We start from the raw sequence: 17692 nt of genomic DNA on the forward strand, positions 1-17692 counted from the left end.
TTGTCAGAGCGGGGATCGGCACCGATCATCAGGGCACTGATGATCAGTGCCCTGATGATCGGTGCCCAGCAGTGCCACCCGCAAGTTCCGCCCACCTGTGCCCAGCAGTGCACCCACCTGTGCCCAGCAGTGCACCCACCTGTGCCACTCTGCAGTGTCACACATCTGTGCCCAGAAGTGCCACCTACCTGTGCCCAGCAGTGCCACCCACCTGTGCCCACCAGTGCCACCCACCTGTGCCCACCCACCAGTGCTGCCCACCAGTGCCACCCACCAGTGCAGCCCAGCAGTGCTGCCCACCAGTGCCACCAGTCAGTGCCCAGGGTTTGTGCCAGTCAGTGCCGCCAGTCAGTGCCCAGCAGTGATGCCAGTCAGTGCCGTCTATCAGTACCCATCATCAGTGTCACCTATCAGTGCCGCCTATCAGTGCTGCATATTAGTGCCGCCTATCAGTGCTGCATATTAGTGCCGCCTATCCGTGACACCTCATTAGTGCTGTCTATCAGTGCCGCCTATCCATGCCACCTCATTAGTACTACCTATCAGTGCCCTTTAGTGCTGCCTATCAGTGCCCATTAGTGCCGCCTATCAGTGCCCATCAGTGCTGCCTCATCAACGTACATCAGTGAAGGAGAAAAAATACCTGTTTGAAAAATTTTATAATAGAAACAAAGAAACTTTTTTTTTTTTTCAAATTTTTTGCACTTTTTTTTATAGCACAAAAAGTAAAGTGCCCAGTGGCGATTATATACCACCAAAAGAAAGCTCTATTTGTGAGAAAAAAATAATCAAAATTTCATATGGGTACAATGTTGCATGACCGCGCAATTGTCAATCAAAGTGCGGCAGCGCTGAAAGCTGAAAATTGGCCTGGTAAATAAGGGGCTATAAGTGCCCGGTAGGCAAGTGGTTAATGAGGTCATTCATTCTTTGAAAAACAGGTGGCAACTATTGCCCTTATTTAAGGAAGGAAGGCAGCAAATGTTGTACATGCTGGTTACAGTGCATTTCTCTCTGAAATTCTGAGGAAAATGGGTTGTTCCAGACATTGTTCAGAAGAACAGCGTACCTTGAATAAAAAGTTGATTGGAGAGGGAGAAACATACAAGAAGTGCAGAAAATGATAGGCTGCTCAGCTAAAATGATCGCAAATGCTTTAAAATGGTAACCAAAACCTGAAAGACGTGGAAGAAAGCGAAAAACTACCATTTGAATGGATAGAAGAATAGCCAAAATGGCAAGGACTCAGCAAACAATCAGCTCCAGGAAGATGAAAGAAGGTGTAAAGTTCCCTGAGTACTGTTACAATTAGAAGACGCCTATGTGAAGCCAAGCTATCTGTAAGAAGCCCCAGGAAAGTCCCACTGGTGAAAAAAAGACATGTGCTGAAGAGGTTACAATTTGCCAAAGAGCACATTGACTGGCCTAAAGAGAAATGGCGCAACATTTTGTGGACTGATGAAAGTAAGATTGTTCTTTTTGGGTCTAGTGGCCGGAGACAGTTTGTCAGACAACCCCCAAACACTGAATTCAAGCCACAGTACACTGTGAAGACTGTGAAGCATGGTGGCGCAAGCGTCATGATATGGGGATGTTTCTCATACTACGGTGTTGGGCCAATTTATCGCATACCAGGGATCATGGATCAGTTTGAATACATCAGAATACTTGAAGAGGTCATGCTGCCTTATGCTGAAGAGGAAATGCCCTTAAAATGGGTGTTCCAACAAGACAACGACCCCAAACACACCAGTAAATGTGCAACATCTTGGTTCCAGACCAACAAGATTGATGTTATGGAGTGGCCAGCCCAATCCCCGGATCTTAATTCAATAGAAAACTTGTGGGGTGACATCAAAAATGCAGTTTCTGAGGCAAAATCAAGAAATAGAGAAGAACTGTGGAATGTAGTCCAATCACCCTGGGCTGGAATACCTGTTCACAGGTGCCAGAAGTTGGTTGACTCCATGCAACACAGATGTACAGCAGTTCTCAGAAACAGTGCTTATACAACTAAATATTCATTAAGTGATTCAAAGGAAAGCAAAATCTTCAAACATTTTTCAGTTTATATAGTGAATGTTTGAGTTTGTAAAGAAGAATACAAACACTGCTATTTTTTTGAACAGTCTAATATTCACTTTCCTTCAATTCTGTTAGAGGAACAACACAAATTTGATATATTTTTCTTCATGTCTTGATTTGGAATAGAATGTGTAGTGTTCCCAATGCATTTGTGTGTATGGAAATAAAAGCTATAAAGCTATTAGAAGGATTTTGAGCTTTATTCAATTTTTTTAAACACACTGCTATTATTTTGAACACAACTGTGTATATATATATATATATATATATATATATATATATATATATATATATATTGCTCATCATAAATGATTACACCCCCAACAGATTTGGGACCTTTACTTTCCTTTCAGAATCATTTTCTAGAAGAAGATTACTGGGACTATGTACTCTGGAGTGATGAGACGAAGATAAATGTTTTTGGAACAGATGGCTTCAAAACTGTATGGCGTCGCAAAACTGAGGAGTACAAAAAATAAAGCATGGTGCCTACAGTACAGTGAAACATGGTGGTGACTGTATGAGTGCTGCTGGTGTTGGGGAGCTGCATTTCATTGATGGTATCATGAATTCACAGATGTACTGCTTTATATTGAAAGATAGAAGATGCCACCATCACTCCATGCCCTTGGTTGTCATGCACTTTTCCAACTTGACAATGATGCAAATCACACATCTAAGGCCACTGTTTCATTTCTGAAGAAGAACAGAGTGAAAGTGGTTCAGTGGCCAAGTATGTCTCCTGATTTGAACCCAATCAAACACTTATGGGGAATTCTGAAGAGACAAGTTGAGCATCACTCTCCATCCAGCATCCAGGCTCTAAAAGAGGTTGTTCTTGAAAAATGGAAAAAGATAGATGTTGCAATATGCCGCCAACTTGTTAATTCCATGCCTAGGAGACTTGGTGCTGTCCTTAAAAATCAAGGAGGTCATACAAAATACGAAGTGTAGTAATTTTTGTTGTGGGAGGTATCCATTTTTGCATCAACTAATTTGTGTAAATAACCTTACTTTCATGTAATGAGCTAAATAAATGTTCCATAAAACCCAGTTTTGTCAAAATTATGGAAATTGTTTTTGTGTCCACTGAGATATTGATTAAATCTTACTTTTCAAAAGGGGTGTACTCATTTATGCTGAGCACTGTGTGTGTGTGTATATATATATATATATATATATATATATATATGGACATATACTGCAGTATATATGTACATATATATATATATATATATATATATATATACAACATTACAATACTGTAATATATCTATCTACTATCTATCTTTCTATATATGCCTAAGTGCAATCTTGCTTCCTGGGCCAATAATATATACATATATATATATATATATATATGCAACACAACAACTCTTGCTTCCTGGGCCAATAATGTGTGTATATATATATATATATATATATATATTTTTTATTTTTTTTTTTATTTTGCCAAAGACAGTAGGGGATGACAGCCAATATATATAATATATACATGTGTGCCTCTATCTGATCGATCTCAGTCTATTATTACATTTCTAACTTTGAGAACTTTAGATTTCTGCTAAAAGGAATCAACCCATGTAACAATATTAAAAGTAGAGTGATTATAGAAGAGAATAGAGTTGCCTCTGGGATTAATACTTCTAAATCAATGAGTGATCTAAACTATTTGAGGGCTGGAGGGTAAAAAAAAGTTTGCCATTCATTAATTTTTATATTTTTCTATTTAATAATGTAAGTAGTTTATTATTAGTACAATTAACCAGCTGGGACTTCTATCCTTCATTCAATTGAACAGGAAAAGCTTCTTACAAAGCTGGCAGTTAACTCATTATAATAAACCAACAATACATGCTAAGATTAATAACTAATAAATGGCATGATGAAACATAAGCATTGAGTTTTCTTACCTTGTTACCGTTTAGTATGGTTCTGCAGTTTGCAGCGTGTGTGCCAGTTGATATGTTTCTATGGCTCTGTGAGTTCATAAGAGAGCTGCAAGAAGAGAAATATCTACAGTGCTACTTTCGCATCCTGTCTTCTAGGGAGGCGTGAAACAGAGCTCAGACTTTGTGAGTACATGTCTGGAGCTGTATATTTAAATGAGCCATACAGCAGTCCTGCCCCACCAAATTAAATCAGGAGTCTATTGTAGGAATCATTTGTGTCTCATACAGGTTTGCATGATACACGCAGCATACTGAAAGCTTAGGAAGACAAGAGGGATTTACCAAAAAACTGATTATTCTTCATTAAAGGTCAGTGGCCAACTCGTTTTTCTTTATTTTGCAGATGTGTAGCTTTTAAGCTGAATGTTGAATTACATTTGTGCAGTTTAAAAAACAAATTTGACTTAGTATTTAAAAATGTGCTATTGCTTTTGATTGTTACATGGATGCATGGTTTATGTTTTTTATTTAATGGTATATGACATAAAAAAATTTTACACAAAATTCAGGATCTGACCTAATATCACATGTATGAGGAGCCAGAGATGACAAGAGTATCTCTTGCACAGTTTCCATATTAACACCCTAGAAGTTGTGTCAGGACCAGGGGCAGACTGACCATTTGGAAACTTGGGCACTGCCCGAGGGCCCGGGGTCAGTAGGGGGCCCCATGAGATGCCCCTGGTACCTTTTTCATAGGCTTTTTTGAGTTTGAGCAAGGACACAGGGGCCCCATGATCCCCTATTGCCCGGGGGCCCCATGAGTTGTCAGTCCGCCCCTGGTCAGGACGGTCGGGAAGTGGTTAAATAATCTTTTTGGCACCAGTATCTTTGGTGGATGTGCAGGCACGTTCTTGTGCCAGCTGTGAAGTGTTCGTGTTATTGTGTGTTTGTGCATGCAAAGCCACAAATTTGGTTAGGTTTCAAAACTGTGAATGTTTATGTGCATTGACATTGATAAGAAACTGTCATTATGCTTGCACTAAAAATATTTATAAGGATGATCCAATAACTATCAACCAAACAAAAAGAACAAGAAACCTCCCCAGTTATCACCATGTTGATTTGGTGCAAAAAATTAGCCCAGAAAGGAACCTTCAGCAGCTACTCCCTCATCCACTGTCATTTTATTGGGTTGGTGGACCCAGCTTTCAGTTGTCAGAATGAAACAGAGCCACTCCACTTTCAGCCACAGGCTACAAATTATGACTTTAAATTGGCATCCTTAGAGCTAATTTGGGGCTGCCATTGTTTTGCTGAAATGCTAAGATTATTTATATATGTGAGTATGCTGTGTACAGGCCTGGACTGGCGATAGGGCACGCTGGGCCAGGGGTGCTGGGCTACATGTCCTTTGTTGGGCCCAAGGCAGCTGCGGGAGCTGGACTGTTCCTTGAGCCCGCGCTGTTCTCCTGGCCTCTCTACAGACAGCCAGCCACTCAGTTCACAGAATGGCCATTGGAGCCAGAGGGCAGAAACTAGAGGTCAGCTGACCATGAAGGGGGAGGAGCTGCAGGAGACCACATCGCCTGATGTCAGGATAGGTGTCTCTGCACCCACAGACACCACAGAGCCAGATTGTGGCACCGTTTAAAGTGAGTGCCACTGTGCCAGACTGATCAGTTCTGTTGTTTGTCAAGTTAGGCAATTTTTGTATAGCCGAATAACTGTGCTTAAAGGATACTTTGGTCACTGTCTCTGTCTCTCTCTCTCTCTCTCTCTCTCTCACAATGTGAGTGATGTTGAACAGAGGATAAAAGAAGGTAAAGTAAAGTAAACACTTTGCTTTCCCTTTACCTTCTGTCATCCTCTGAGAGACAGTTCTTGGACCCAGCTAGGTGTCCTGCATTTAAAGTGGTTATAACTGAATTTTTAAAAAAATAACAAACATTTCTATACTTACCTGCTCTGTGCAATAGAATTGCACAGAGCAGCAGCACTCCTCCTCTTCTCGGTCCCCCATCGCTACTCCTGGCCCCTTCTCTCTTGCTGGTGCCCCCAATAGGAAAACCGATTCCCATGGGGACACTTGTGCAGGTTTGCTCCTGAGCCCCACTTCTGCATCCATTAACACAGACAGTGGGATTCGGCCCTACCCCCCACTTCCTTGTCACTGGAGTTGATTGACAGCAGCAGAAGCTAATGGCTACCACTGCTATCGATCTGTCCAGTAAGGAGGGACAATGCCAGGAGAGCAGCAGCTCTCATACACAGCACTGTATCATGATGGGCTTTAGGTAAGTATAAGGGGGGTAAGGGTCTGAGTCTGTGACACAGAAGGTTTTTTAAATTAATGCATAGAATGCATTAAGGTAAAAAACCTTGAGGCTTTAGAACCACTTCAACCACTTCCTGACCATTGGGAGCCACTCTTATAACATCATTGGACGAGAATGTGATATGTCAGTCACCACTGCAGCAATGATCAAGATATCATTCTTTAGCCCCATTGCACAAGATAAAAGTAATCTGGGTGGCTAACATGTGGCTGTATTACTTTTACAATTGATGGGAGGGGGTCAATTTTACGTAGTGATTTACATATACTGTATTATACATTCACATCATTATTTGTAATTTGGTTTAAAAAGAAAATGGGCTGCTCAGACTAAAATGCCCGGGCCTATGTTTTGTCCTAGTCCAAGTCTGGCTGTATATCCACATTTTATGTTGCTTTATTAAACACCAATAAGCCATAATTGTTTGACCACTCACCTGGGGATGTTTTAGAACTTTTTGTTTTGTTCTGTCCTTTTGCAAACACAATCCTTTTCTTTCTGCAAATGTTGTTACTGGGACTGAAAGTGAAGGGATATCTTCCTAATTGTCACAATTTAGCCTGCAGTTTTCCAGCCTGTATAATTCTCACCTCATTCCTGCAATGATTCTCCTAGACCTGTGATTCCTTTCATATGTGTTGTTTGGTTTCTGTTCTTACCTATAGGCATCGCCTGCTTTTCATGGGTTTATATTTCCTTTCCCTTCTATCACTTCCTGACCCACTTCAAGTTTGCTTCCCTAGTCCTCTGAGCTCCTGTTTCCCAACTATTACGTATATTCAGTGTCTGACTTCCCGTGTACCAGCCCTGGCTTCATCTTCCAATTGTGCATGTCTGCCGCCCGCCCTGACCGGCTTGTTTCCTGGACTTTCTTTTGCCTCCTGCACACATGAGTGGTCTCCGCATCCTCAGCTGGGTGTACGTGGCAGCTAAAACCTTATTCCAGCTTGCTGCAAGTCCATCCCTGCCATCAAGGCCCTGGTAAAGAAGAAAACTAGGGTGAACCCTGAACTGGCGATCTACAAGGGCTCACTATTACCGAAACCTGACGCCAACAAGGACTCAGCAATACACATTAATAAAGGTTTTCATTCTTATACAGTTAAAAACCATAACAAAATATTTTAGCTGAAATTGTGGCATAAAAAAACGACCTCACCTCAATGTCTACCTGCTAATAACATTGTCTGCAAAGAATGGTAAATGCATACAGATTTCCTCATTTATAGTGATGGCAAAACGAATGCACTAAATTCAAGATTTGACCACAACTGCTCTGATTTGCACCCTTTTTTTACAGAGGTTACAAACACAGTATAGCCTTCATATACAGACAGTATTTGCAGATCTCACTACAATCACAGAGCAATCAAATTCAAGACTTATTTCTAATTTTTAGGGTAGTGTGAGGAACCATTCAAATCTGTCCTCTTTTTTTTTTTTCCATGTGTCCAACTGTACTTCTAGAACTGCTGATTAATAGTAAAGATACAACCTAATATTATGGAACCGTTTCTTCCAAACTGCATACACCTAGTTTCGAATATTTGAAAGAAATCTTGCGAGCCAGAAGACCAAATAATATATATAAACAATCTATATGTTGGATCGCAAACCTCTAACACATAACTACCAATGTGAAAAACGTGAAATAAAAATATATATAGTGTTGCGCTCTCAATCCTTCAATCAATATATATTAAAAAATGTGTATTAATAAACATAGATACTTATACTTGTGAATTTTTTGAATCAACTCAAATAACCAGTGTACATGGGGCAATGATAAATAAATAAACAAATAAAAAAATAAAAAATTTAAATAATATAAATATATAATGTATAATTATATATAATATATAATAAATGTCCCAAAAAGTGACTTTGTGCTGAAAAAATCTTCAAATGGCATAAAATCGGTGACTGCTTGTGACTCCTCCCTCAAGTGAAGATATGCGCTCACCTCATAGGTAGCCTGCAATTAGGCTATTAAAGCTTGCGGTTCACCTCCTTTGGAACCTGCTTGTTACGAACTCCTGTTACAAGATATCCATGGAATGCGACATATATTTATGGAATAAATCTCCTCTCATAGGGTGCCACTCCTCTATCTTCCTGTCTCCATGCGGTTCTCCATATATAAAAAAGATCCTGACATGGTGCTTTATCGTTTTTAAAAAAGCTTGCCTTTTATTTGCTTTCAGATGTGACACTCACATGTATTCGGATAGTGGTAGTACAAATGTAATCTCAGACTGCCGCTGACTGCCGGAGCTGTGCGCTCGTGGTCCGGCTGACGGACTGACTCCCTCCGAGTGACGTTCACAGTCCCACCCCTACGCGTTACGCCACTGGTCACGTGGCTTCTGAATCTGTATCTGTCCCTCAATCCTGCAGTGTGCCGAGTTCACCAGCTGTCCTCTTTGTGACAGTTTGTGGTTTCACAGCCAATTGCCCACTGCACATGCGTGAGTAGTGCTGTGCATTCTAAATGGTCCCGCAGTTTTCTGGGACCTGTCCCGTATTCCAGAAGTCTGTGAGTGGGGAGAGGGTGGGGTGGGGATGAGACTTCTGCTTCTGATCGCCTAGGCCATCTGGAGTGGAAGTGGGAGCAGGTACTTGTTGCAATCGGTCTTCGGTCTGTTGCAATCGGGTCTGACCCGATTGCAACAAGTACCTGCTCCCACTTCCACTCCAGATGGCCTAGGCGATCAGAAGCAGAAGTCTCATCCCCACCCCACCCTCTCCCCACTCACAGACTTCTGGAATACGGGACAGGTCCCAGAAAACTGCGGGACCATTTAGAATGCACAGCACTACTCACGCATGTGCAGTGGGCAATTGGCTGTGAAACCACAAACTGTCACAAAGAGGACAGCTGGTGAACTCGGCACACTGCAGGATTGAGGGACAGATACAGATTCAGAAGCCACGTGACCAGTGGCGTAACGCGTAGGGGTGGGACTGTGAACGTCACTCGGAGGGAGTCAGTCCGTCAGCCGGACCACGAGCGCACAGCTCCGGCAGTCAGCGGCAGTCTGAGATTACATTTGTACTACCACTATCCGAATACATGTGAGTGTCACATCTGAAAGCAAATAAAAGGCAAGCTTTTTTAAAAACGATAAAGCACCATGTCAGGATCTTTTTTATATATGGAGAACCGCATGGAGACAGGAAGATAGAGGAGTGGCACCCTATGAGAGGAGATTTATTCCATAAATATATGTCGCATTCCATGGATATCTTGTAACAGGAGTTCGTAACAAGCAGGTTCCAAAGGAGGTGAACCGCAAGCTTTAATAGCCTAATTGCAGGCTACCTATGAGGTGAGCGCATATCTTCACTTGAGGGAGGAGTCACAAGCAGTCACCGATTTTATGCCATTTGAAGATTTTTTCAGCACAAAGTCACTTTTTGGGACATTTATTATATATTATATATAATTATACATTATATATTTATATTATTTAAATTTTTTATTTTTTTATTTGTTTATTTATTTATCATTGCCCCATGTACACTGGTTATTTGAGTTGATTCAAAAAATTCACAAGTATAAGTATCTATGTTTATTAATACACATTTTTTAATATATATTGATTGAAGGATTGAGAGCGCAACACTATATATATTTTTATTTTGCATACACCTAGTTGTTAAATTAGTTGGTTATAATTAGTTTAGTGTATGAAAACCGTGGTTAACCACCTAAACATGACATTGTAAATATATATTTAATATTAAACGGTTATCCACATCAACACAATTGGGGCCTGCATCTTCTTATGGAGGTGACCCTCTTACCCTAGATTCCAGGTTTTAAGATGAATGGGAACTCCCGCAATCAGTATTAGACCACTCACAAATTTCTGAAATGAAAAACAGAGAAATAAATTAGTTGGTTATAGTTAGTTTAGTGTATGAAAACCAAGGTTATGGTGAGGTGGGCTAAAATTACCTGGCCTGTGGGGAGACCCCCAAGGGCACTATGCAGGGTGGGAAAATAAGTGTGTGGGTACAGATATGTCAGGACCTAAACATGACATTGTAAATATATATTTAATATTAAAAGATTATCCACATCAACAAAATTGGGGCCTGCATCTTCTTATGGGGGTGACCCTCTTACCCTAGCTTACAGGTGTCAAGATGAATGTGAACTCCCGCAATCAGTATTAGACCCCTAATAAATCTCTGAAATGAAAAACAGAGAAATAAACTATATGGAAAAACAGCAAAAATTTGGACAGTATTGTTTACAAAATACCTAGGAGTTCACCAAAATAAAAGCAGGAACCATAGAGAAATAAGAGTCCAATAAAGATGCCTCCAATCAAAGAACAAAATATATGAAACCCACATAAGAAGAGAAAGGAAAGACCCCAAAGTACACAGAAATCAAATGTATACAAACAGATATTAATATGCCACAGAGTGGAGGATCGCATACCACTAAAGAATGGTGATGTCCATCCGAACTGGAAGTGATGTCAGGGTTGGTGATGGCGTCATATCCGGGTATCACACACACATCTGGTATTTGGATACAACCAACGTGCTGATGTGACGGCGACGTAATCCCACAGACTTGCCATCCTGGAAAGCAGCAAAAATATTTGCCTCAAACCCATGAGCCAACCCACCCTATCTGGGTCTAACCCAATGCATGGCCAGGAACAGGAGAGTCGCTCACCTTGTCATATTTGAATCATAGGAAAACAACAGAGATGGAGACACAAGCCGAAACACTCATCACAACCCACTAACCTGTTCCTCCCTGCATGTATGGCGCCATGGCCCAAGACCAGGTAGAAGGCTGGGGAGCCCAAACAAACAAAAAGGAAAAAAAAACAACCACAAATCAAGACAAAATTAAACAGCCACAAAACAAAACAGCCACAAAATAAAACAAGCACCAGGCAAAATGAACTCAAAATGAAATAAACTTTAAACAAACACAAAACAGAAAGCAAAATATCACAAAACAAACCACACAGCAATACATATTCAGAACAGAACAAACACAAAAGAAACACAAACCACGTACAGACTAAAGAGGCACAAGACAGAACAAACACAGAACACCACAGACAAAATAAGATAATTGTTCAACAAGACGAAAGAGAAAAAAAAAAAGAAAAAAACCCCCACAAACCCAACCACCTATGTTGCTGCAAGGTCCACATTGTGTCAAAAGAAAACAAAACCAATATAACATAAACATCTAAACATATTTTCCATGAAGACAATAACACAAATAATTCACATAAGTAGAATTTGGTACCAGTGTGACTACAGATGCAATCATAATATGACAACCTTAACTATTTCCAAATATGAATACTCAAAAAACAAAGGCATCATCCTTACCAAATACGTGTTCACATATACAGCTAATGTGGTGGGCTGATTAATTAGTAATAAATGGGGCAGAACTAATGGACTCATGCAATCCTGGTGGTTTGGTAGCCTTTAAGGTGTAAATCTAGTCTCAATTGTATTTATTAATTGCAGGTACATATACTGTATATTGCACATTCATATCAGTCCCTGTTCTCAAAGAGCTTACAATCTAAGGTCTCTAACTCACATTCATACATACACATACTAGGGCCAATTTAGACAGGAGCCAATTAACCTACCTGCATGGTCTTTGGAGTGTGGGAGGAAGCTGGAGGAAACCCACACAGGCACAGGAGAACATGCAAATTCCAGGCAGGTAAAGCCATGGTTGGAATGCGAACCGATGACCCTAGTGCTGCTAGATGGAAGTGCTAACCACTATAGCCACTGCACTGCCCCAGGTTTGTAGTATCTTTTTGTAACAATAACTTCCTTTTGGCGGAGGGTTAATTCTAGCTAATGCTTGGAATTGCCCACTTTATAATTCTGACACTTAGCAAATTGTCTAGCCGCTGAATACTCCAGCAGACCATTATGTATATCTGAGACATGATCCCTGATTAGTCTCCACAAATTACACTTAGTTTTACCAATGTAAAACGAGCCACATGCACAAGCGAGCATATATACTATAATGATCATTTCACAATTGACGAGATCTTCTGAGTTTGTAATTGACCAATGTTGCCTTCTTTGATGAAGCAGCAATAAGAGCAATAAGATAGATTATGTACAGTAAATTGATTGCTTATTGCCGCGCCCTAAATGTGAGATATGAATACTTCCAGAAGTAATGAACAATCCAAGTCAACTTATTACATCTTCAAAATAAATCAATAATGGAATGTGGGGGAAAAAAGAAAACGTGAAAAAATATCATAATATAAGTCATTTAAATAGTAAAAATGGATAGTGTCCAAAAAAGTCTATATACATTTGATTAAAGTTGATTAGTCAAACAAGATTGCAGATGGATTCTTGCTGGAATATAGATACTTATATGCGCTCACCTTCCATTAAGCCCACTGCTGGGCTAACTTAGCTTTATGGTGTTTATCCTTGATGGATATCTTTAGAGACTCCCTTGGATACTCCTGATGGTTGATAATGGATGATTGTGGGTCTGTGGATTAGCTTTTTCTCATGGCAATAAAATGTGCTTCATCTCTTTGTATTATTCCTTGTTAGTATAGTGGGAAAGAAAAAGGTACATAGTGCCTTATCATTTTAAAAGAACAATTTTATTCACGACTTCTTCTTATGCACTCACAAGTATTCAGTATAAAAAGCGCTGAGTTAAAATCAGCGAAACCGCTAAATGCATTTGTGACAGGTCTCCTGCGTGGCTGCTCACACTCAGTCACATAGACTATACTCGCCTTGAAGTCGGGTTGCTGTGGTGACGTCAAAGGGGAGGGGCTATTTAAATTGCTTATATTATGATATTTTTTTCACTTTTTTTGTTTTTTTTCACATTCTATTATTGATTTATTTTGAAGTTGTAATAAGTTGACTTGGTTTGTTCATTACTTCTGGAAGTATTCATATCTCACATTTAGGGTGCGTCAATAAGCAATCAATTTATTGTACATTACTACAAAACACATTAATATGAGGATGTGAATAGATGCCTGCTGACCTACTGTATATATTTAATTACTATCTCCTACCTCAGTGGCTCGCAAGTAATTATAATATATATTACACAGGTCTGCGACTAAAAAGCTGTTTGATTATTTTCATCTAATTTTCATGTATTTTGGTGTGCTGAAAACAAATAAAATATTGAAAAAACTCCTAGACGCCATGATTTGCCACAAAATGCAAAATTATCTTCAAATTTATCAAATTTTTTTAATTTTTGGTATTTTTTTTATATTATGGGTTTTTAACCAAATTTAAAGTTCAAATTACTATTAATTAATTCACATAAGTGTATTTAAGATATAAAATGCCAAAAAAACCTTAAAGGGGTTGTCCGAGTTATGTACAAAAAAATATAGCACTGTAAATCTGATGGTCAGCAATATATACATAAGCTAAGCAAGTTTTAGAGAAAAAAAATTATATTTCCTCATTTCCCTAGCACTCTTCTGTCCCTCTGTTGTTATTTGCAGGTAAACCATCTCTGCCCCTCCCCCCTGCAAAGGGGGTGAATACAAGTGCTGCTCTGAGTGACATGTCTGACTACTGGGATACTCAGCAGCATGCTGTATGTGTAAGCCTCAGCCCTGAGTCTGTGCTTCTAATGGTAGAAGGGTTAATCTTTCCTGAAGAATCCAGTGGGTGGGATACCAAATACTCTTGTTTTTTGTGTCTATGGGACAGTCGAGACCGACAAAATCACCGGACCAAGAAGAGTTGGCAGCCGAGGGTGCTAACAGTCGGTGAAAAAAATGTCCTTCGAGAAACTTTGGTACCTTCCCATAAAGTTCTTCTACCACCTCTCCACATAAAATTGGGATTGATGAAGCAATTTGTAAAATCACTTCCAAGAGATGGAGAATGCTTCAAATACTTGGTCACCAAGTTTCCAAGCCTGTTGGAGGCAAAATTGAAGGAAGGTGTGTTCGTCGGACCAGACATTAGAAGGCTTATAGTTGATCAAGAGTTTGTCAATACCATGACGGATCCTCAAAAAGAAGGGTGGATTGCATTTAAAGAAGTTGTACAGAATTTTTTAGGCAATAACAAAGATCCTCACTACAAAAAGATCGTCGGACGAATGCTGAAAGCATTTCAAGCTTTAGGTTGCCTGATGAGTTTGAAAGTGCATTTCCTCCAGTCCCACCTTGACTACTTTCCTGAAAATTTGGGAGCTGTGAGTGAGGAACAAGGTGATCGATTCCACCAAGACATTAAAGAGATGGAAAGGAGATACCAGGGAAAATGGAGCATTACAATGATGGCAGACTACTGTTGGATGCTTCAGAGAGACATTCCAGATGCTACTCACAAGTGTAAATGCACCAAGAGGAGCCTCACAGGGAAGAAGAATCGAGTTTAGTGTGTGTAGGTGAGCTCATTTCAGTTCAAAAAAGGATTTTCATGAAAAAATTGTAATAAAACTTTAATTTTATAAGTCTATTTCCAATTATTTTGAGGTATTGCCTTATTTAACATAGTTACCTAAATTGTCAGGAAATGTGATGTCCTATGACAAAATGGAGGTCATTTTCGGATTCAGCGCACCAAAAAACATAAAGATTACATGGAATAATAAAAACAGCTCTTGAAAAAAAATTTTTTGCAGACCTGTGTTATTAATAAGATAGATTACGCTTGAAAGTAATATGAGTTGACTCATTAATAAGTGGACTAATAGTTGGATCATCCATCAACAGATGCCACTGAGTACTGAGTGTATTGTATGTTTTAATTTGCTACCTTGGTTATTGTATACAGCAATTGGATGAAATTTCTGCACTTTATTTGAATTATCACTTTGAAATAATAATAAATCTCTTGGGCTATATTTGGCGATTTTTTAAGCCTCTATCAGTGGTTTATTGCGATACCCCCCATCTTTAAACCATTTTTGGAGTTACGTATTCAGCCTGTCTTTCAAAATCACTATCCTGCATGCAGTTTCTCTTAACTCTCAAATATTTACAGATTGATCTAATAAGATGCTGTGGATAAGCACTTTTAAAGAGCAAAAGAGAGTTAGCCACAGTAGATTTCTGAAATAGATCCATATGGACCTTGCCTTCATTATCTTTTAGAATTAATAAGTCCAAAAAAGGAAGAGTGTTGATATGCCAAGTAAGAGTGAAAGCTCTTCAAGAGCGACTTCAGGAACTTAATATGTACAGTCTGGGGGAAAGAAGGGAAATGGGAGACATGAATGAAACCTTTAAATACATCAAGGGGGTGAATAAGCTTCAGGAGGGCAGTATTTTCAATATGAAACCAAAATCAAGAACACGGGACATGACCTCAAACTAACTGGAGGAAAGTTCAAAACTAATCTTAGAAAATATTATTTTACTGAAATGGTAGTTAATGCTTGGTATAAACTTCCGGCGAGGTAATGAGCCAGTCAACACTAAATGGCTTCAAACATGCTTGGGACAAACATAGATCTATACACAGACAAAACAAATAAAAACCACGTATTAAAAAAAATGGGCAGACTTGATGGACCATTCAGTCTTGTTTCTGCCGCCACTTTTGTATGTTTCTTTGTAAAATTATTCACATTGGATCAGTCAACGAATTCCATCAAGGATTGACAAGAGTCCATCCAGAAGGTGAGGATAAAATCAATTACCTATGACACAATATAATGTGGACAGGTCAATATGACAAATCCGTGGTTCATGTACAATGGCATATGTACAGTCAGGTCCATAAATATTGGGACATCGACACAATTCTAACATTTTTGTCTCTATACACCACCACAATGGATTTGAAATGAAACAAACAAGATGTGCTTTAACTGCAGACTGTCAGCTTTAATTTGAGGGTATTTACATCCAAATCAGGTGAACGGTGTAGGAATTACAACAGTTTGCCTCCCACTTGTTAAGGGACCAAAAGTAATGGGACAGAATAATAATCATAAATCAAACTTTCACTTTTTAATACTTGGTTGCAAATCCTTTGCAGTCAATTACAGCCTGAAGTCTGGAACGCATAGACATCACCAGATGCTGGGTTCCATCCCTGGTGATGCTCTGCCAGGCCTCTACTGCAACTGTCTTCAGTTCCTGCTTGTTCTTGGGGCATTTTCCCTTCAGTTTTGTCTTCAGCAAGTGAAATGCATGCTCAATCGGATTCAGGTCAGGTGATTGACTTGGCCATTGCATAACATTCCACTTCTTTCCCTTAAAAAACTCTTTGGTTGCTTTTGCAGTATGCTTTGGGTCATTGTCCACCTGCACTGTGAAGCGGCGTCCAATGATTTCTGAAGCATTTGGCTGAATATGAGCAGATAATATTACCCGAAACGCTTCAGAATTCATCCTGCTGCTTTTGTCAGCAGTCACATCATCAATAAATAGAAGAGAACCAGTTCCATTGGCAGCCATACATGCCCACGCCATGACACTACCACCACCATGCTTCACTGATGAGGTGGTATGCTTAGGATCATGAGCAGTTCCTTTCCTTCTCCATACTCTTCTCTTCCCATCACTCTGGTACAAGTTGATCTTGGTCTCATCTGTCCATAGGATGTTGTTCCAGAACTGTGAAGGCTTTTTTAGATGTCATTTGGCAAACTCTAATCTGGCCTTCCTGTTTTTGAGGCTCACCAATGGTTTACATCTTGTGGTGAACCCTCTGTATTCACTCTGGTGAAGTCTTCTCTTGATTGTTGACTTTGACACACATACACCTACCTCCTGGAGAGTGTTCTTGATCTGGCCAACTGTTGTGAAGGGTGTTTTCTTCACCAGGGAAAGAATTCTTCAGTCATCCACCACAGTTGTTTTCCGTGGTCATATTATGATTGCATCTGTAGCCACACTTGTGTCAAATTCTGCTTAAATGAATTATTTGTGATATTGTCTTTATGGAAAATAGGTTTTGGATATTTGTGTTATACTGGTTTTGTTTTCTTTTGACAGAATGTGAACCTTGCTGCGACATAGGTGGTTGGGTTTGTGTGTTTGTGTTTTTTTTCTTTTTCTTGTAGTTGGGTGTTATGTTATGTTATTTGGTGTTCTGTGTTTGTTCTGTATTGTGCCTGTCTGTTTGTGTGATTTTTTTTTTGTGTTTGTTCTATTCCCAGTATATATTGCTGTGTGGTTTGTTTTGTGTTATTTTGCTTTCTGTTTTGTGTTTGTTTTATGTTTATTTCATTTTGTGTTTGCATTTGTTTGTATTAATACCATAACATATTATATGTTATTTGATTTCTGTGTACTTTGGGGTCCTTCCTTTTTCTTCTTATTAGGAGGTCCATATATTTTTGATTTGGTTGGAGGCATTCTTGGTTGGAATCTTATTGTGCTATGATTC

The 17692-nt window shown here is 39.5% G+C and overlaps 2 protein-coding genes across 2 annotated transcripts in view; one reads left to right on the plus strand and one right to left on the minus strand.

Annotated features, from left to right (window-relative positions):
- The window catches only part of LOC149447557 (dual oxidase maturation factor 1-like), a 108128-nt gene extending 103928 nt beyond the window's left edge, over positions 1 to 4200 (minus strand). Inside the window, exon 1 of the mRNA XM_089652421.1 lies at positions 3999 to 4200. The gene's annotated coding sequence lies outside the window, so the exon portion shown is untranslated. The remainder of the gene's footprint in view (positions 1 to 3998) is intronic.
- LOC149447558 (dual oxidase 1-like) overlaps positions 4179 to 17692 on the plus strand; it is a 219885-nt gene continuing 206371 nt past the window's right edge. Inside the window, exon 1 of the mRNA XM_089652420.1 lies at positions 4179 to 4346. The gene's annotated coding sequence lies outside the window, so the exon portion shown is untranslated. The remainder of the gene's footprint in view (positions 4347 to 17692) is intronic.

Source organism: Staurois parvus, unplaced genomic scaffold, assembly GCF_062004578.1.
Source record: "Staurois parvus isolate SC_StPar_1 unplaced genomic scaffold, SC_StPar_1.0 ptg000682l, whole genome shotgun sequence".
Lineage (NCBI taxonomy): Eukaryota > Metazoa > Chordata > Amphibia > Anura > Ranidae > Staurois > Staurois parvus.